This window comes from Aulostomus chinensis, chromosome 12 (assembly GCF_037954235.1).
Source record: "Aulostomus chinensis isolate RoL2024-O1b breed Wild chromosome 12, RoL_Achi_v1.0, whole genome shotgun sequence".
NCBI lineage: Eukaryota > Metazoa > Chordata > Actinopteri > Syngnathiformes > Aulostomidae > Aulostomus > Aulostomus chinensis.
In genome coordinates, this window is record NC_141331.1 from 23,191,648 (window position 1) to 23,212,784 (window position 21,137).

At 40.3% G+C, this 21,137-nt stretch overlaps 1 protein-coding gene across 1 annotated transcript in view; it reads left to right on the plus strand.

Moving 5' to 3' along the window:
- The first annotated feature begins 5,333 nt into the window (after nucleotides 1-5,333).
- znf385b (zinc finger protein 385B) overlaps nucleotides 5,334-21,137 on the plus strand; it is an 84,232-nt gene continuing 68,428 nt past the window's right edge. Inside the window, exon 1 of the mRNA XM_086220826.1 lies at nucleotides 5,334-5,366. The gene's annotated coding sequence lies outside the window, so the exon portion shown is untranslated. The remainder of the gene's footprint in view (nucleotides 5,367-21,137) is intronic.

Here is a 21,137-nt window from a genome sequence, read left to right on the forward strand (position 1 = left end):
CATATTTACGTATAAAAAAATCACAACTAGAGGTATTCCAGAGCACTAAAATCCTTCCTATTACATCCCAAACCTCACCATGGCCTTCACACTCAAGGATCCTGTTATTTCAGACATGACTAAAATCTATATTCTAAAAACATAATGCAAAAATACTGATTCTCAGTTGACAGGTGCATATAAGCTGCAGGTAACTGAATGTGTGGATATGCGTGTGTGTGTGCGTGTGTGTGTGTGTGTGTGGGTGGGTGTAGGTTGGTGTGGGTGTGTAAGTTAATCCTTTTCTCACCTTGATTTCAATGCTCAAGAAGACAGATGTGCGTGAACAGTAAGTGTGCATGTCTAAATGGGTTGCTGCCGTGCTGGACTGTGATTGGTTGCATGTCCCACAGAGCAAAAGAAGCAGGCTGGTTTGCTGTGACACAAATGGAGGAACACATTCACCAGGACCACAGCTTGGCCTTCCGCCACAAAAAAGGGAGGGAGTGAACAAGTGAGATTTGAACAGAAAGAAACCAAAGGGGCTCATTTAGAAAACAAGTAGTTTTGATGGTCCCAACTTTTGAGATGAAGCACTATCCATGTGCAATTAGGGTTAATGTGTACAAAGTTATCCACGTACTTTCAAGAGTTTCCTTTTGTTGAAATGATGCAGCTGCAAAAGCAGAGTTTTAGCTTTTGAATATTTTAGCCATCTGCTCACTTTGTTGTATTGTGCTGAGCAGGTAGTGTTCAGCTTTGTTAGGGCTTTAAATTGTCACAAAGAGTGCTACAGTAGTAAAGGAAGTGAAAGACAGTAAAAGGCTCCATTCAAATGAGATTGTTGCTACAAGCTGCACTTTGCACTTGCATAAATGACAAAAATATTGAATGTAGAAAAAAAAGCAGGAGGAATTTCAAGAGAAAAATTGTAATATTCTGAATTTTATTGTCTGCTTTTGGTGAAACAAAACTTTTGACTCACAAATATGTTTTTTGGGCTATAAGCAGCACTATAAACAGTGTTTTTCCCCATACTGCAGCTATTGAAAAGGAATTAGTAACATACTGCAGCTCTCCTCCTACCTGGTGGATGAACCAGGTTGCCAGATGCAAGTTAAAGATGGTGGCTGCCAGTGCTGTTCTGCATTCCACCTACCTGAATGTGCCTTGTGGTAATATGCGCAACTAAAGTAGAAAATAGGCCTCCATTGTTATGATATTATCAGGCATCAGTCATGTGCATGGCAGGTCATGTTAGCATGCTGCCACACACATGTTCTGAGGTGGCTTATGAAGACAAAAACAAGAGGGTACAATTTGTAGAAAAGAAGAAAAGAAAACTAAAGGCAGATATCACACAGTTTTTGGAGTATAAAATAGTTCTCAGATATTTGTTAGTAGGGTAATCATTACTGGATTTTGTCAGTGGGATATATTAGCTATAAAATGGCTCGGAAGTTTAGGGACCTTCCCATCATACTTAAGTTTGGGTTGACAGTCTTTCCCGAGGCGCAGGAGTGTGAAATGTCTCAGTTTTCTGACATGTTACCATCTCTCTTCAGTCTCTTGAATATCTGAAAAATGACAAAACCTTTGAGGAATTGGGATTAACCAAAATGTAAGACCAAAAAGGTGAAGAGGGTGTTCAATCAATACTGTTATGTATGTAACAAACCTAAGGCTTTTGTTATGTGTTTGGGTGTGTAGGTTGTTTTCCCCACTGAGCATTAGGACAACAGTCAATGAATCGTAAATATGTACAAAAGATATCTCCTTATATTCTGGATTCTCAATTTTTTTTCTTTATTATATATTGTTTATTTACTGTGAAATGGAGCACTGCAATCCAACAATTTCCTGCAAGGGATTAATGAAGGATTTCTGATCTGAACAGAACTGTTTATTGTATTAAACGAAGCAGAATTCTCATTGAAGTGCAAGAGCTATATCTGTCACGACTCACTATACAGTGTCTTCCAGTACACAGGAGTCTGAGTAGAAATACTTCTCTGCCTCTTGGATTTTGTAGTCTGAAAACAGACTGAGTAAGAAAAGTGTTGTAGTTGTGTTCCTTTATGCAGCTGCTGGGCCACAACACTCACATTGAAACTACTGTGCAGCTGATAAAATCAATATGAATCCAGGTGGATATTATCTTTTTGTGTATTGGACATTTAAAATGTTGGAATGTGAAAAACAAGCTCAGTTTTTTCTCTCATCTACACTCCCACACAAATCTGACACCTGCTTATGTCATTGTTTGGCAAAAGCTCAGTTTTCCAGGATTCATTTTAACCTGACGTCTCTTCCTGATGTCATGAAGAGTTGAGTTGACTGTTATTACAAAGATAGACAGAAAATAATGAACACTGTGTGTGTGTGTGTGTGTGTGTGTGTGTGTGTGTGTGTGTGTGTGTGTGTGTGTGTGTGTGGAGAGAGCTCAACTGAATTTGAAAACAACAGCTATCTATTTGTGATGGCTAAGGCACAAAGCACAATCTAGAAAACTGTGTATGCAGCCAGTATTTACAGTTCTAAAATAAATGCTATGATTTGTTTTCTTACCAACAAATAAAAACTGGAGGTAAATCAACCAGAGCCTCCTGTTCACAACACGCACACGAACACAGTCGTGTTTCCATCACTTCAGAGGTTATTGCTCTTACATCACTTTAACCATGACTACGACTTGCCTAGCATTACAGACCGACTCTTCACTCTTTACCGCAATGATTAATGTCAGATTAACGTCCGTCCCTGCAACATGACGAATAAAAGTAATGCACATCAACTGATTTCCGATAGCCCAAGAGTTAAACCCAGATATCCCTTTCAAATCCATCCACTTGAAAGTCTTCTCTATTTTGCCATGTGCGCGGGTCTGGTTCTGCGTGCACGCGGGTGTTCAGCGCATGCGCACTCCCGCTGTTCCGTTCTCCGTGAAGCGCAGAGCGCACCGCGCTTCGCCCGCCGACGGAGTTGCTCAGTATCCGGATACCTGATGGGATAATTGATAAGTGATCAGCCAAATACTGGTCGTACTCTGAGGCAGAATACACATCAGGTTCAGCGTCCGTTATTGAGAAGTGATCGGCGGCTGACGGTGTGTGTGTGTGAGTCTGGGGGAAACAGTTCAGCGCGTCAAAGGAACGAACCCTACTTTCTTCATCATTCCATCATCTCCTCCACCACCTCCTCCTCTGACTTCTCCCCCGGTAAGTCATCGACTCCTTCTGTTCTTTTTCTCTCCTCGTCTTTATCCTCCTCTCCTCGTCATTTTCTTTTTTTCTGTGTTAGTTGGAGGTTATGAAACAGACCGGACCGCAGCGCAGCAGAGGCTTTAGACGCAGTTAAAGCTGATCTCTGTCCGCCTGTACCTTTATCTTAGAACTTTTAATTTGAACACATTTCTGCCTTCCTTAACTTTTCAAATGTCTGTCGGTCTGACCTGTCTGACCTATCAGACCTGAAGAATAAGCACCCCATTAGTTTTTTTTTTTTGTCCCACTTGATTCCTCTCCATTTCTCTTTGTCACTGCGCAACTATCTAGGCTGCATTTGCTGTTCTCTTTTTACAACCAAGGTCTCAGACTAAATACACGAACAATATCAAAATACACGTGTCTGTTGGTCACGCACCAGACAAGAAGAAGACACCTAAACTAAAGGAAATGTTTTCAGGTAAACATACTATACTGCCAAATGTATCCCTAATTTTGATATGACAAATAAATATTATCTGAGTTTAAAGTAGGCTAAGTATTTAAGTGATGATTCCTCAAAGAAGTGTGTTTAGCCTTTCAAGTACTCACAAATAGATGTCTTGAGTTCACACATTTTTCCTGTCCGTCCAAAATCTACAGGGCATAATTTACATCTTCTTTATCAAGCCTTATGCTCAATATTACAAAAACACTTTGATCTGAGCTACCATGTGTAAGTGTTTTGAGCTAAATATGAAGATGCAAAAATATGGGCTCAAGATAACTTTTTGTGAGTATACTTTAAAGACAATATACACTTTTTCAAGGATTCAAGGATCTTTATTGTTGTACCACTCACATTTCCATGTTGGTGGTACGACAATTGAACTCAGGTCCCGGGATAGCAAGAGGTAGCAAAATAGAGAGTAGAGAACAGAAATAGGTATTTACAGAAGGAGATATTATATATATATGTATATATATGTATATATATATATATATATATATATATATATATATATATATATATGTGTATATATATGTATATATATATGTGTGTGTGTATATATATATATATATATATATATATACATTCTTCCCACCGTCCAAAGACATGCAAAAGGGGGACGAGGCTGATTGATACTCTAAATTGACCGTAGGTGTGACTGTGAGAGCCAATCGTTGTCTGTCTCTATGTGTCGGCCCTGCGATGGACTGGTGACCTGTCCAGGTGAACCCCACCTCTTGCCCATAGCTGCTGGGATAGGCTCCAGCCCCCCCACGACCCTTAACAGGCATAAGCAGAAGACAACAGATGGATGGATTAACACACACACACACACACACACACACACACACATACATATATATATATATATATATATATATATATATATATATATGAATTTATATATCTAAATAAATAAGACAAGAAGGTATATGTACAAGTTCAAGTTGAGGGATATTGCACTTGCAGGACGAGGGACTAGATTTTGCACTGTGGATGGAAGAGGGTGGGAGACTATAGAGCACGGCTCGAGTCCGAGTTTTTGGGTGATGTATCCCTTTAAATCATGAACAGTAAAAAAAAAAGGCCTGTTTGAGCACTCTACTATAAATGTACTTATTAAGCCTCAGTCTATAAGTCACATTTGTGCTGCTATTTATAATTAGCTGATTACATTTGTTCATGGAACATGCTGTATGCTTTTGAAATACAGAGCCACAACATAAAGAAGCACATAGCATGTATGAGCAAAACATAAATTATAATTGCTGTAACGTGCAACACATTGTACCTCAGCTACGTCACCTGTCTGTATACATTTATTGACTCGAGGGAATTATGAAATCTCCTTTTTATCCACAGTATTACCATACTATTAAAATTGTTGTTTACACTGAAATACATATGATGCTCAAAACCTTGAACATGTAGTGATTGTGTTTGACAGTGTTTGCCCAATATGAAAGTGAATTTCTTTATTTTAGATCCTGTTCTGCTGATCTTTTCTGTCGTGCCCTTGTAATATTTGTCAGTGAAGCTACTATCACCACAGCTCACATGCCAGCTTCAAGTTGTTTTTCCTGTCATCTTATTCACTTGCCTTCTAAATGAAATGTCAAGCTATAAAAGCTTACAACCACTGCTGTGAAACGCAGCAAGAAACGAGTGTCATGGTGAGTTCTGCCTGCCAGCCAACTGCATGCACCTCACATGAATATTGGGTGACGTGCACACTGTCAATACTGATCAAATGAAGAGCTAATAACCATTTGATTCCTAGCAGTGTTCACTCTCAGCTGGATAATACACCCTTGTCTATTTTGCATTGTTGTGTAGTGTCATAAATGATGCTGGCTGCTCAGGATAAATCTGTCCGCGATGATTTCCGCTTGAGTAGGTTGTTGATGGCCATATAAAATTCTCAGAACATTCAAAGGTTTTTGATTATGAATTTTGATTTTCTTGTATTTGGCAGATAATGTCCAGAAATAGTTTTCCTTTGTGGATGTATTTATTCAGCAGTATTCAATTACGAGAACTGCACCCCTTTCCCACGCCCTCCCTCAGACCAGGTGAGTGTTCCAAGGATGCAGCTCCTACAGATGAATCAAAAATGATCAAAGTGTGTGAGATACCAACCTTTGAGTTATAGATGTCTTGAAATAAAATTAACAGTGTAAATACATTCGTCGACAAACATATTTTGACCCACTGTCAATGCATTCCCCTGTTCTTCTTTTATTAACCGTCCTCAGTACACATTGCTGGAAACAGCTCAGACAGAGCTGGTGTAGCAGGTAAAAAGTCCCACTCACCTTTCATTACATGTTGGGAACCTGCCTGGTGTTTCTTCAAATCATTTTCATATATAGTGTCATCTCAAATCTGGCTTTGCTGTCACAGCTGACCTGCAATCACCTGCTTTTTGACCTGTGCTGCTGCCTGGTCCCGCAGTTCTTCCGCTTGGTTAGGAGAACGGTGTGTTGAAGCTGTGCCAGGCATTGCTTACGTCATTTCATACTCATTATTTTTGTAAGAATAGCAGCCAATGAGATACCCCAACAGTTGGCCACTGCACCAATGGTGTAACTTGATCACTCAGCTACTCAACACTGGCCTGTTTAGAATGCTGGCATTCCAGTCAAGAAAAAAACACACCCCTTCTTTCATTGATCCTTCAGAAGCTCCAACCCCAAAGTCATGGATGTTCATCGCCAGTGCACTGAAACTAACAACTACCTGATCAAAAGAATAATTTGGCCGAATGCCAAGACAATATTATCATTGATATTTTAAAAGTCCATCCATCCATTTTCTTCTGCTTATCCTGTTAAAGGTTGTGTGTGCGTGTGTGTGTGTGTGGGGGGGGGGGGGGTGGAGCCTATCCCAGCAGCCTTCGGGCATGAGGCAGGGTTCACCTTGGATGGGTCGCCAGTCCATCGCAGGGCCAACACATATAAACAGACAACCATTCACACTCACAGCCACACCTTCCATTAATTTAGAGTATCAATCAGCCTCGTCCCCCTTTTGCATGTCTTTGGACTGTGGGAGGAAGCTGGAGAGAACCCACGCAGGTACAGGGAGAACATGCAAACTCCTAACAGCAAGACCCCGTGTCCGAGCTGGGACTCGAACCTGAAACCTTCCTGCCGTGAGGCGACAGTGCTGACCACGGCACCACCGTGTCACCTATATTTTAAACAGTAACTTATAACTTAAACTTACGATTAACTTACTTAAGCATAACTTTCTCTGTCATCAGTAATATACATATACTAACATGGTAAATTAGAAATTTTAAAAGAGCAAAACCATATACAACCCTGCCATGTTTATATGTTAACAACAATAGTTTACGGACAGGGTGTGTTACAGCAGTGCAGTTGTTGGCTTGCTAGCTCCGTGGCTCGCTCAGGAACATTCAGCGGGTCATTCAGAATTAGAATCCAACCTTTCTCTGTGCTTCACGTCCATGAGGAACTTTACCTTGTCATTCTGACTGGAGAGAGATCATGCATTTGCATGAAGGAAAGATGTTTGTACAGCTTAACCCTTTGCTACCCATCCTACCAGTGGTGACCAGATCCCAGCCAACCAATGTGGAACAAAGTTTGTGTGGGACCCTATGGGGAACACTTTACTTAGTCTAAAATGTTGATATGATTTCTAGCCCACACATTTGGCTCCATGTTGTATTCTCCACTGTGGGAAGTTGGACTATCTGAGAAAATAACCTCTGAGAACCGACTTCACCCAGTTAGAAGTAGTTATTCAGTCTTTACTGTCTTCACACCAGAGTCTGCCCTAACTCTGCATGCTTTGTGACAACCATTTTTCCCTGTTTGGTGGGGCAGAAGACAAAGACAACTTAACCTGCACTTGACCAACTTGTATGCCCTTTGACATAAAACAGAGCCATGTTATGACAGCCCTCCCCGCTTGCCTCAAAGACATTTTACAAAAAAACCCCAGATTTGAGCAAAGCTAAAAGCTTGACTTTAGATAACTGGAGCCGCGCAAAATGTGGGACATCATCTTTCTACATGGGATATTGGACAAAGGATGAAAATACTACGAGCTCTTGCATCAAGCGTAACACCTGGTCACCCTACCTTAGCCTCTCTCCTGGGATTAGTAGCCAAACTGATCCCAGTGATCTGAGTTATGCTGCTGGTTGTTTCTTGCTGCCAAATATGAGATGATACCATTTCTATCGACTTAGAACGACGAAGAAGCAGTGCGCAACTATGAATGCCCCCTGATGCTGATTGGTTGAAATAGTTTTGCAAGACACTTACTTGTATTCGTAGAGCCAGGGCTGACTCATCAACATTTTTTTTTATATCCCAGGTCTTTATAGGGTATATATTGATAGATTTTTGTATATACTTTAGCCCTCTTAGTTGTCATTTGTTTATTTTGTGTGAATGCGCTGTCAGGACTACCACCCAACATTGTTGCATTCTATGCAGTTACAATAAAGGGATTCTGATTCTGAACCCCTCTATCAAAATCAACAGCAATGAAAATAGTCCAGTGTATAACTCCCGGTATGGAGTCATTTTTATATTTTGGTAAATGTGCATATTTTCTTTAGTGAGCTTTGTAGGTACTGGTAAATGGATTTTAATAACATCAGACATAGCTGTGCTAACAGTTTTTAATCTTTATGCTAAATGAACTGGTTGTGGCTATAGGAACCTCAGAGGTAGCATTGCTGACATGTCATTCAGGGGTCGCTGGTCTCATTCACGCCCCCCCCAGAGACTGTTTGTTTGTTTGTTGTTTGTTGTTTGTTGTTGTCTTTAAAATAATACTCAAATTTCTCCTGAATGGCACCTTGCATGGCACCCCAACCATCAGCGCAATAATTTTTGTTGTTTCTTTGTGTGTGTGTGTGTGTGTGTGTGTGTGTGTGTGTGTGTGTGTGTGTGTGTGTTTGTGTGTGTGTGTGTGTGTGTGTGTGTGTGAGTGAGTGAAAAACAGCATTATGACGACATCATTACACATTCAGTACTGGTTTGAGACTTTAATGGTGACATGAAGATATTGTTTAGGCTAAAATGTGTACTGTTTTGGTCGGAGCAGTTTGTCTGATCATATTGACATGAGTCGATTTACATTGACATTAATTCAAAGAAGAAATCGGCAATACATGATTTGTAAGTGTCAGACGCTGATGGCAGTGGTAATGTTGCCGACAGCCTGGGATGACAATGGACTCAATCTTAGTCTAAGTGTAAAAGTGAACCAGCAGTTTTTTCCACTTTCACCTACTTGCATTGAGATAGTTTTTCCTTTGAATGTTAATTCATCATTAATAGCAAGGGATAACATCTTGTATGGGAATATACATGTTGTAAATAACATACAACTTTTTAATGGTCTGAAATAAGTACTTTTACTTTCATTTTACTCTTTGGTGAGATGCGCTTCTATTTCTTACTTACCTGCAACAGGAACAGTGGATAGTTTGATCAATTAGTCGACCAACATTAGATTATTAATACTGTTTTAGTATTCCAATTATTATTGTGGTAATATTTCAAAATGGAATGCCAAATATTCACAGATTTAATTTCATAGCATTGTCACTTATTTTTATTCAGGTTTTTGTCGGAATAAGAAATTTGATGACATTACCTCACATTGTAGGAAATTGTGATTTCCAAATTGTTATTACACCCTCCCCATTAATTCGAGAAAATAATCTGAAGATTAATTAATAATGAAAATTCCCAGTGCCCCTGCAAGTAAATTTGTATTCTGGGTCTTGAATGTGTTTTTTTTATTTGTCTTTATGCTTTTATTCTCTTGTTTTTCATCCATTTTGAATTTTTGTAAGTTGAATTAATTACATTTAAAGATTTCACTGAATATATGATTAAATGGATTTTATTTTAACCCATCAGACTGATACATTTGTCTTGGTTTCACATGCTTTGACGTGCAGTCTTTGCTTTATTTAAATCAAAATGTGACAACACTAATACAACTAAAATCAGAACTGAAGAGTAAAGGACAGTAACATGTCATATTTTACTCTTTATTCCAGAATCAAATAATGACTTTGGCAGAAGAAAAAGTTTGGTCTTTACATGGTTGTGAGGAAACTTAATTCTGTCTTAGATAAAGCTAAGTCTGAACCATGAATTTGCCCTTTAAAGTTGTTAGGACCTACAAAACACACCCATCCACGCGCACGCACGCACGCACGCACGCACGCACGCACGCACGCACATTCTTTCTGTCATGGAAATGTTAATTTTCACATAGGTGACTGCATGCTAGTGGGTGGATGTGTGAGAGAGAACTTGGGTCACTGTATGTTTTATAGTCAGCGTGACTATGAACCATGATCAGCTACCCTTTAACGCCCCCTGCAGCTGACAGACTTGAAAACATTTCCTTGATTTCCTTTCCTATGTCCTGCTTTCCTCACTCCTTCTCCCACTCAGTCTCCTCCTTTATGCTTCCCTACTCTTCACCTACTCTTATTGTACTTATGTCTGTCTGTCTTTTTGCTTTATCCTGTTTCCCTCTCCACATCTAATTTCTCAAATTTTCCTTGTGACCTGGATCGTTCCTTCCCTCCTTGGAGTTGTTTGGATTTTTGGACCCTCAGTATGTGTGTCTCATACCTCTGTGAGTCTAATTAAAACAAATCAACTTAATTGAAGTAGAAGTCTTCTGCAGGCAGGAGGGAGGAGTTTGCAGAGGAAACACTCTGTCACTCTGAGCTCAGCTCTTGAGACCTGTTCAGAGGAAGAACCAGGAAGTAAGATAGATGGTCATTGTTGGCCAGTCATTCATTTACTGTGATCTGACGAAGTATTCTCCAGTATTAGTAAACTGATTTTGGACTTTAGTGACATAGACTGTATAAATGAGTTATTAAACTGTTACAAAACTGACTTCAGCTGCTTTCAGACTGTTGGTGAAAACTAAAGGATTTTCTATGTCACTGAATGAATGGTCGACAGTAATTAAATGTACATAGTTGTTTTTCATTGTTTTGATTTGTAGTTTTGGCTTTTTCAGTTATTTATTTTCATTTAATGTTAAGTAAAAATAAAGAGAAAAAACATGCTAGAGGTAATAAATACAGTATGCAACTCAGAACAGGAAATTGAGGCTACACGAAAAAATATTCCCTGGTCTGATCAGACTCATTTGGATGGAAGGGCTTTAAATAAGGCATAAACAACATGAAAGCATGGATTAATCCTGTCTTGTGCCAACGGTTCAGGCTGCTGCTGGTGATGTAATGGTATTGAAGATATTTTCTGGGTCCTTTGCTGTAAAGAGTCCCAGTGTAAACCAATAAAGTATTCCCCATTACATTAGACTACTGAACAGTGTTTAAACACTACATCCAACCTGAGTATTGTTGCTGACCATGTCCATCTCTTTATGGCTACAATGTGCCATCTTCTGATGGCTAATTACAGCAGGATGCCATGTCATGAAGCTCAAACAATCTCAAATTAGTATCTTGAACATAATAATGAATTCGCTGTCCTCAAATGGCCTCCACTGTAACCACAGCTTAATCCCACAGAGCAGATTTGCAGATGTGTAACTGACAAATCTGCAGCAATTTCATGTGCTATCATGTTGATATGGACCATAATCATTCAGGAATGTTTCCGCCTTGTTGAATCTTTTAAGGCTGATCAGAAGGCGAAAAAGGGGCTCAACACAGCAGAAGGCTTAAGGTGTTACTCTGATTTATGATAGGGATGGACATTAGACCTATTAGTAAAACTGCTATAGTTCAAGAGTACCTCATACTACAGCCTTATGTTTTTTTAGTGGCTTGCCAAAGTATTCATACCCCTTGAACTTTAACACATTTTGTCACATTACAACCACAAACACTGTCGTGATACACTAAACAAGGGTGGACCCTAAAGACATAGGAGACATGGAGTTCGTTAAAGGTGTTTTAATGGTGCTATTGTTGGTTCCAGGTGGAGCAGTGAAGCCGGTGAGTGCAGTGGCTGTGAGATCCAAGAAGTGCAAGGTGGTGGTGAGACAAGGTGGTGAGGAAGGGCGGTGAAGCAAGGGTGGAGAGATAAGGGGAGCCACAGGGGCGCATTCAGCTGGCTCGGGCAGGGTGCAGGCAGGCGAGGAGGACCTCCTGATCACAGGAGAAACAAGGTAGGTCACGATGGTAAACATGCATTAGGAAAGTTACCATAAACACAGAGAAATTGCGAGCCTAAACTGCAGCGTACCACATGGGAAAGTGGATGATCTGACGAAGAGTGACTGTGGAGACTGGACTTTTAACACAGGTTGCTGACTGATGGACAACAGGTGTGCAACCTGCTCACTGGATCCGCCTCTAGAAGAGATAGACACAGGGGAGGGAAACATACTGGGAAGACAGACTCATGACAAACATAAATATATTTTATTGGAATTTTATGTCAAAGACCGACCAACACAAGGTGGTACTCAGTTGTGAATTAAAAAGAAAATTAGACATGAATTAAAAATGTTTTTGAATTAAAAACTGAAAAATGCAGTGTTCAAAAGTATTCAGCTGAGTCAATACTTTGTGGAAATGCCTTTTGCTGCAATTGCAGCTGCAAGTCTTTGGGGTACATCTCTACCAACTTTACATATCTAGGGACTGAAATTTTTGCCCATTCTTTACAAAACAGCTCAAGCTCAGTCAGATTAGATGGAGAGCGTTTGTGAACAGCAGTTTTTAGATCTCCCCACAGATTCTTGACTGAATTTAAGTCTGGCCATTCTAACACATGAATATGTTTTGTTGTAAACATAAACTGCTGGGAGGTGAACCTCTGTCCCAGTCTCAAGTCTTTTGCAGACTCCAACAGGTTTTCTTTCAAGAATGCCCTGTATTTAGCTCCATTCATCTTCCAATCAACTCTGACCATCTTCCCTGTCCCTGCTGAAGAGAAGCACCCCTAGAGCATGATGCTGCCACCGCCATGTTTGACAGTGGTAATGGTGTGTTCAGAGTGATGTGCAGTGTTAATATTCTGCCTCATACAGTGGTTTGCATTTAGGCCAAATAACTCAATTTTGGTCTTACCTGTAGGCCTGTAGTTTTAGTTAGACAGCCATGTCTTGGTAGGTTTCCAGTTGTGCCGTACTCTTTCCATTTCTGGATGATGGATTGAACAGTGCTCCGTGAGATATTCAAAGCTTGGAAATTTTTTTTAAGCCCATCCCTACCGCTACAGACTACACTAATAACTATGTAAATTCAGTCAGACTAAGGTAATCGACTGTTGGACTATATTAACTGGTTAGATTTTACAAGCTGTTTTCACATCATACAAACTATTTGTTTGACCATATAACCTAGTTTTATATTGTACCAACTATAGTGGTTAGACCCTATTAAACTGCCATTAGACTGTTTGTTACTTCCTGCTTCTTGTTATTTTTACAAGTGATAACTAGTGGTTTGTTAGTACAGATTTACCAGTCTCCGAAGAATTTTGTCAGGTTGAACTGAAAATCTATTGGTTTTTGTACTTTTGCAGATTGAAGTTGTCATTGTATGTACAGCACAGTGAAGGTAGATTTATAGCACTGCAATACAAACTCCTGTCCTCCGCCACACAAATAAATTTGACCTATTTATAGAATATGACAAAAAAACACTGTGTGTGTGTGTGTGTGTGTGTGTGTGTGTGTGTGTGTGTGTGTGTGTGTGTGTGTGTGTGTGTGTGTGTGTGCGTATGCCAGGACTCCAGCAGTGGGCAGATTGAGAACCAGCATGTTGTTACGTCAAGACAGATTAATTTTGAAGCCTGGCAAGAGCACACACACATATGTTTTTTTACTTGCATGGATTCAAGTACCAACTGAGTTTTTTCTTTTTTTTTTTAACTAAATTTGTCTATTTATGTGTGCTTGTACTGACTGTACATGTCTTGATAGTAAATGACTTCATCTTCATAATCTTATGCCCCTTTCTGTCATCTTAGCTAAACAATCATAGATATTTAAGTGTATGAGTATTTAAAAGACTTCAGTTACTTGATTTTGCTGGTCTAGCACTTTAGTCCAAAATGCCTGTTCCTACTGTACAAGATGAACCCTAAAAAAAGGTTGAATCCATTCTTCATTATAGATTATACAGAAGACGTATTTTCTCTAAGGCTAGAATCAGGTTGAGTTTATGTTTTTAGCCAATATCTGGAGAACTAATTAGCTGGATTGATGACATTCTCTCAAGATGGTTTTTAACACCTTTTTATGAATCATCATCATCATTGTCATCGTCATCATCATCATCATCATCATCATCATCATCATCGTCATCGTCATCATCATCATCATCATCATCATCATCATCATCATCATTATCAGCTTTTTTTTTTTTTAACCCTGCCCATCGACAGTTTGCTCTTGTCCTTTTTCTGCTGCTACTCCTCTGTTTCTGCTGCTGTAACAGCGCCAGTTTCCCCTCTGAGGGACGAATAAAGGTTTATCTTATCTTATCTTATCATCATTGTCATCAGGTCAAATTTTGAATTCATGCTGAAGGCGTCTTCTCAGTTTTGACAGTATACCATTAAGATTAATGACATTGCGAGTCAGGTGTTAGACTGCCTATTCCAAAGATTTCTGTGCTCTGTAGTTTTGTTGATGATGAAGGAGGACATATTGGTGTTGCTAAATGTGTAACACAGTACTTAAAATACTGTTGAATGTTTTTGAGATTTTGTGTATGCTCAGTTGGCTAGGCATTGCTTGAGAACAAACTGCTAACAGCAAGCTACCTCAGTAGTCCCATTCTGTCCACTGTGATTTATGGAGATATCTGTGTGTGTGCCTTTGCCTGCACCTGCTCCCTGTGTTGTCTGAGGAAGTTACAATGAATTATCCACCATGTGAAAATGAGGAAGAGACAACACTAATAAAATGTCACTGACTGATCATTATAAGAAATACAATTAGTGTCCTGACAGGGAGTTGAGAGTTAGGGGTAGGAAAGAGTGTGTCTAAAGGACAGACTGCGTAAAGGACATGATGATAGAATATCTCTGAAAAAGAAAGTATGTGTAAATAGGTCAGCAGTGATGAAGTGTTTCCTTGTGACTTGTGTCTCTTCGGTATTACACACTGGGAGGTTGGAAGGACACACTGACAGTCAAATCGCTTCAGAAGGTCATCTGACAGAGTCAACATAAATACAGTTTAATAAGTAAAGATCCTGTGTGGGTTCTCTCTGGGTTCTCTGGTTTCCTCCCACAGACCAAAGATGTGCAAATTAGGTTTATCAACTACTCTAAATTGTGTGTCGGTGTGAGTGTGAATGGTTGTTGGTGTATATGTGTTGGGTCTGTGACAGACTGGCGATCTGTCCAGGGTGTACCCAGCCTCTCGCCCGAAGTCAGCTGGGATGGGCTTTAGCTCTAGCCTCCGTTTGTAATCCAAAATACATTCAGAAAGTAGACATGAATGAGTCTGTAAAACCTCAACGACATGCCTTCCAAGGTGTGTGTTTCTGGGTGTGTGTCTCGTGTTTCTTCTTCCATTAGTTGAGTGGAGCAGGTGTTGAATGTTTGATGAGACAGCATGTTGAGAAGGAAATTATGTCATAGTTGTCTTCTCAACTTTCAGCACAGGCTAATGTTTTCTGGCCTATGTGCTCAAATGAGATTTTCACCATGTCGTACTTATAGAGTATGCTAACAGCACTGTGGTTCTGACCATTCTTGTTAGGAAAACAAATGATTCAGAATAAAAAAAAAACAAAACAGAACTCATGTTTCATTTTATGCATTCATCTGTGCTCAAATGATATATCAACCACACTGAGTCAGATGAACACTTTTGAGTCTTAAGTTATGCACTCACTTAAGCATCAGTTTGAATAATATTTACAACTGAAGAAATACACGTCAGTCAAACATGAGTGGCGAGATTCATCTCTGACAATGCCAAGCCCATCTCTTTCTCCATCACTAATCAAAGGAACATGACATGACGAAAATGTCATAGACAGGGACAGGTACCAAGGTAGGTGATTGGGCTGGTACTGAAATACCTATAGGTGCCCTGACAAATGATGCCACTATCAGTATTTAAGATGTGTAATGTGAATTCAGTGTAAAATATTCTTACGATGTGAAGCCACAGACACCACATAGTTGTGAGTTACACTTCAGAAAGATGCAAAGCACACACTGGATTTTATAAGTCTATGCTGCAGTGATTAAATCAACAGTTGGTGTTAATAAAGCTGTGTTTACTTTCTGTTTCATAATGATACGTGTTCCAAAGGCTGAATGGCCGAGAGCAGCTACAGCTTTGGCTATACAATAATGGAAGAATTCAGTAATGTTATAAAGAATGAAGACAGATAGTAGAGGAGAGGAAACGTTATTACCTTGTCTGTGTTTTTAGTGCACATCACTGTCAGTTTTTTTTAACCCTAACATACAGCCTGTGTAGTGCTGTTCGAATTTCCTTTGAGATGGAATCTGCCATATTGTTGCCTTCTTAAATAGCCTAAATCATTTTTTGTAGTTTTTCAGAAAACACACACACACACACACACACACACACACACACACACACACACACACACACACACACACACAAAAACAAGATAAGGCATCATGAGTTGTTTTAGGCACACAAAAAAAAAAGTTAAAAAATGTCTTTGGCAATTATTTTAAGGAGGTGACAATATTTAATCTGGTTGTTCTCTTCTCAACAAACACTGCAGCTGGGCACTGCTGTCTTGCCAATCAGGCACCTCCTTTAGAAAACAGCCCAACTGTTACTGAGTCTGTTGTCAAGTCATAAATAAAAATCACTAATAGTTACACAATTCTTTTATTTGTTAATATTAAATCAAACTTTGATTTTTTTAAATATTTAGTTAATATTCCAATATTCAAAAATCTGGATCCATCTCTCGTAAATAGTTTGTCAAAGGAAATTATAATAGCCAGTATCACAGGAGAAGTTTTATGTTTTATACCTTAATAGTGTTTTTTCACTTGTGATTTTGTACATGCAGATTTTTTGACCTTGTGACTGTTGAAAATGCAATAGGCGGGTTGTTCTGCTTTCATTTGAGAAGCCTTTTAGCCATTGCTTAATTTGTAAATCATAAGGTGCATAAAAAATCATGAAGATTGGCACGGCGGCCTATTATTAGACAGTATGCTCACCATTTAGTTGTCCGCAGACAGGAGGGTGGGTTGCAAGACAGAAAAAAAGAAGCTTGAAAAATATGTGACAGATCTTTATATAATGGATTTTATTTTTTCTTAAACCTCTATGGTCTTCTTGCTCATCCCTTGTCATAAATGCCAGAGTTTCAACAGTTTCAGTATAACCATCACTGGGCCAACTCACTGGTTTCAACAATGTCAACTCCAAATCTATCAACAAGTCAGACACTCTGAATTCTTTGTCTACTGTCTTCTTGAAAGTAAAGTGAAGTGGACCGCCGAGCAACTACTTGGACATGCCTGACATGGACTGGAGGACCTCTAGTGGAAACCAAATCGTCGATTAGCGCAGCCATGATTATCTCAAGCGAGGCAGTAATATGGAAGAGGCTTTAAGAATCTGATTTTTTTTTAAATTTTATTTTGAAAAAGTGGGACTTAATGGCACCAATGAAAAAGGCATTAGAAAAGAATGAGTATGGCAGCCACAGGTTTTTCAAACTGCACACTTCAGAGCTTTTCCTGGGAAAGTTAGCTTGTAGCTTTTGTAGACATTATCTCAGTATTTGGTTGATTTTGCTACTGAGAAGCTATTTGACTTATAAGTAATGATGTAACCACCGTCCGTGGGCCAGTTACTACCTTCCTTTCAAGGGTATTGTATACTTATGCAATTTCATTTGCACAGCATGCAATCATGTTAATTATGTGGTCTCCATCAGTCACTGCGGTCTGCTTTTGAAGGGCCGTTGCTGATGAAATGTCTTCTGCGAATGTGGGAAACACCACATGGAGGCCTCCTGTTCTCTTTAGGGTTCTTCTGCTCACCATGGTTGGGCCGATCATAACGTTGCTCAATTAGAGCAGCGTTCTCTCTGCCAGAACTGTGTGTCAGTCTCTTTCCTCCACCAAGTACTTGTAAGGTGTTCACCCAGGGACCCACCACTGGGACGCCCCCAGTTCTCTGCCCTGCTGTTACACTAACGAGCAGGTCGAGTGAGGGGCCTCCGTGTTTGGTAGCTATCCTCTTCAGTCCTCTCTGGTTCTTTATCCAGGCCATGTCGTCCTCCTATTTCAACATTTACTTTTTTTTGTGGGGTAAATGGCAGCAGGAGCCCCGTATCTGGGACCCCTGGAGTTGTCATTGCCCTCATTTTGACAGTTTTCAACTGGACAGTCATCTCTGCCCCTGTTTTATGTCCGTGTCTGTGCTACTTGTGGACCGATGGTTCCATTGTCAATGAGTATTTTAAGAAGCTCATGAGTTTGCCTCGTTCTTCTACCTGGCTTGGGGAGATCTTCGTCATACTCTATATGTGTGTTAGATGTTTTAAAGTCATCTCCAAAGTCAAACAAATCGAAATTGATCGTTTTTGCAAGGTTGCAGCAATCTGTTTCCATCATCTTTTATATGTTGTTGACTTTGTGATCATCAGAATTCACAGAATGCTAACCTCACAGAATTCAGGACATAATGAAAAGCACTGTGGAACTTGGAAAGACGCATCCATCAGTAGTCAGCTTGAAATGGGACCTGGGATGGCATCCTACCCTTATCCAGGCAAGGACCATGGGCTTGGACTTGGAGGTCCACATCGTTTGTAAAAAGCAGAGACCCTATCCTGCAGCCACCAAATTGGATCCCCTCAACACCCTGGCTGCGCCTTGAGATTCTGTCAGTAAAAGTTATGAACAGAATCAGTGACAAATGGCAGCCCTGGCGGAGTCCAACCTTCACCGGAAATGAGTCCGCCTTACTGCTGGCAATGCAGACCAAACTCTGCCTGAATCAGACAGTCCAATACCCTATACTCATTGCTTAATTTGTAAATCACAAGGTGCCGAAACGCTTAGTACATATGACAGCTCAGGGAGGAGAGAGGGGCACAGGTCCCAGAACGTATTCAGAAAACATGCTGAAAACAACATATAAATGCCCACTTGCCATGCTGTGGGACTTACAAGCCTCAATTTTAAATAATATCCATGGTATAAATGTTATGATGATAATTTACAATTATTTTGAGATACTCTGTGCAGCACAGGCAAATGCCCACATCACCACAGGTGGGACTTAGAGTACACAGTCAGCAATTAATTTCTCAACAGGTCTAACTTGTAAAACAAACAATAAATACAGTAATGATATGGATGATTTGTGTGATTTATTGTGAGCTCTTTTTTTTAAGATTGGCACGGCGGCCTATTATTAGACAGGATGCTCACCATTTAGTTGTCCAAAACACCCCACATCATGTTAGACCCGGCTTGGCTGGCTGGAGGTGAACCTGGCCAGCTGCTGCCACGGTGCCAGCCTCCTGCCCCAGCTAGGCTAGCTGTAGGTGAACCTGGCTAGCTGTGGCAGTGCTAGCCTCCTGCTGCAGCCGATTTTGATCGTCAACATGACCGCTGCAGCTGCCCTCGTCGGCGCTTGTGGAGGCTTTTCTGACTCGTTTTGCGGCATCATGCAGCTCTTCCTTCTTTTTGAAAAAAGACAGTTAACTCTTTTTGACAAGTTGGCATTGATATAATAACTGTTTTTTCCTCTCTGCTTGCTCCTCAGATGTAGTGAATTGCAAAAGTTTTGTTTGTTTGTTTGTTTTTTCTGTGTCAGGGGCGGTTTGTTGGCATTAGTGCATAAACAGAGCTCCGACTCCTTCAAATGATGTTAAATCTTAATAAATGTTTAATTCTTAGGATTTGTTCTGTAAATTAATATATGCATGTTACTATTTTATTTTAAACATTTTAAAAATCTTTTTACAATTTTTTTTTTTTTAAATATCAGAGGTATCGGATCTGCCCAAATAAGTACAGGAACACAGGGAGGCCAAAATTCAGAGGAGCTGGATCTTGATCCGGCAGGATCCGGCTCAAATTAACCCCTGCTTTTCGCCCAATGTAACTGCTTTGAGGTGTTGCTAAGAAGGCTGCCGAGCAGTGAGACTTGCCTAAACTTAAGTACAATCATGAATCAGCCTTAAATAAAGACACATAGCTAGTTCTAGAAGACAATAGACATTGAGAGCTCTAGAAGTAGATTATTTTGTCATATATTCTGGTCCCAAAGGTCAAGTGTGAACTTCTGTGCTGTGCTGAAAGTGCTCTGCAGACTGATGGACACTTCATTGACACACAAAGCCACTGGGAGGTCAGAGGGGCTCAGTATTTTTGACAGGGACACTAAAGTAGGGAGCAGCAGAGTCAGACAACTCTCAGTAGATGTTTGGTAGAGGGGTAATCTCTATTATTAGACTACAGATTATACTAACTGAGCTCACACACACACACACACACACACACACACACACACACACACACACACACACACACACACACACACTTATATCTGTGGATTATAATCTCAATCCCACAATCTCCCTTTGGCTCAACCAATCATGTCCCACCAAATCCTGCACAGTCTGCTGGGTAACCTACATGCAGTTGTGTGTTCAGTTCATCCCTGACAGTCTATAAAAGAGGAACATCTGGTTTAATCTCTGCAACTCTTAAATTACATGACTTCTGATTACTCAATGATTTGTAGCACGAGCAACACATTAACAGAGGAACATTTTCCAGGATGCGTTCAGGCATATTGTTATATTCAGCACCAAACCCAGTGAAGTCATTTTTATTTATATGGCTCCAAATCACAACATATTCATGTTTCATCATTAGCATTTTGGCAGCAAGTATGGTCAGAGCAAGTACAGTGTAAAGGATAGAAAGTAAGGAAGGGGTCCCCTCCCCCATCATCATCAGTTGTGATCAGTTGTATCTGTCAGGTTACATATTGTTACTTAACCACACACACACCTCTTACAATCTCAGAAATACAGTAACCTTCCAACTACATTTGTTAAATTTCAGCTTTGACTACGGCATGGGCAGCACATTGGTGCAGTGTATAGCACTGTCGCATCACAGTAAGAAGGTTCAAGGTTTGAGCCGTGGCTTGAGCACAGGATCTGTCTGTGTAGAGTCTCCATGTTCTCCCTGTGCCTGCATGGGTTCTCTCCAAGTACTCTGGCTTCCTCCCACAGTCCAAAGACATGCAAATGGGGACTAGGCTGATTGGATACTGTAAATTGACCGTAGGTGTGGCTGTGAGTGAGTGGTTGTCTGTCTACATGTGTTGGCCCTGTGATGGACTGGTGACCCGTCCAGGGTGAACCCCACCTCTTGTCCAAAAGCTGCTGGGATAGGCTCCAGCACCCCGTGACCCCTGACGGGATAAGTGGTAGACAATGGATGGAT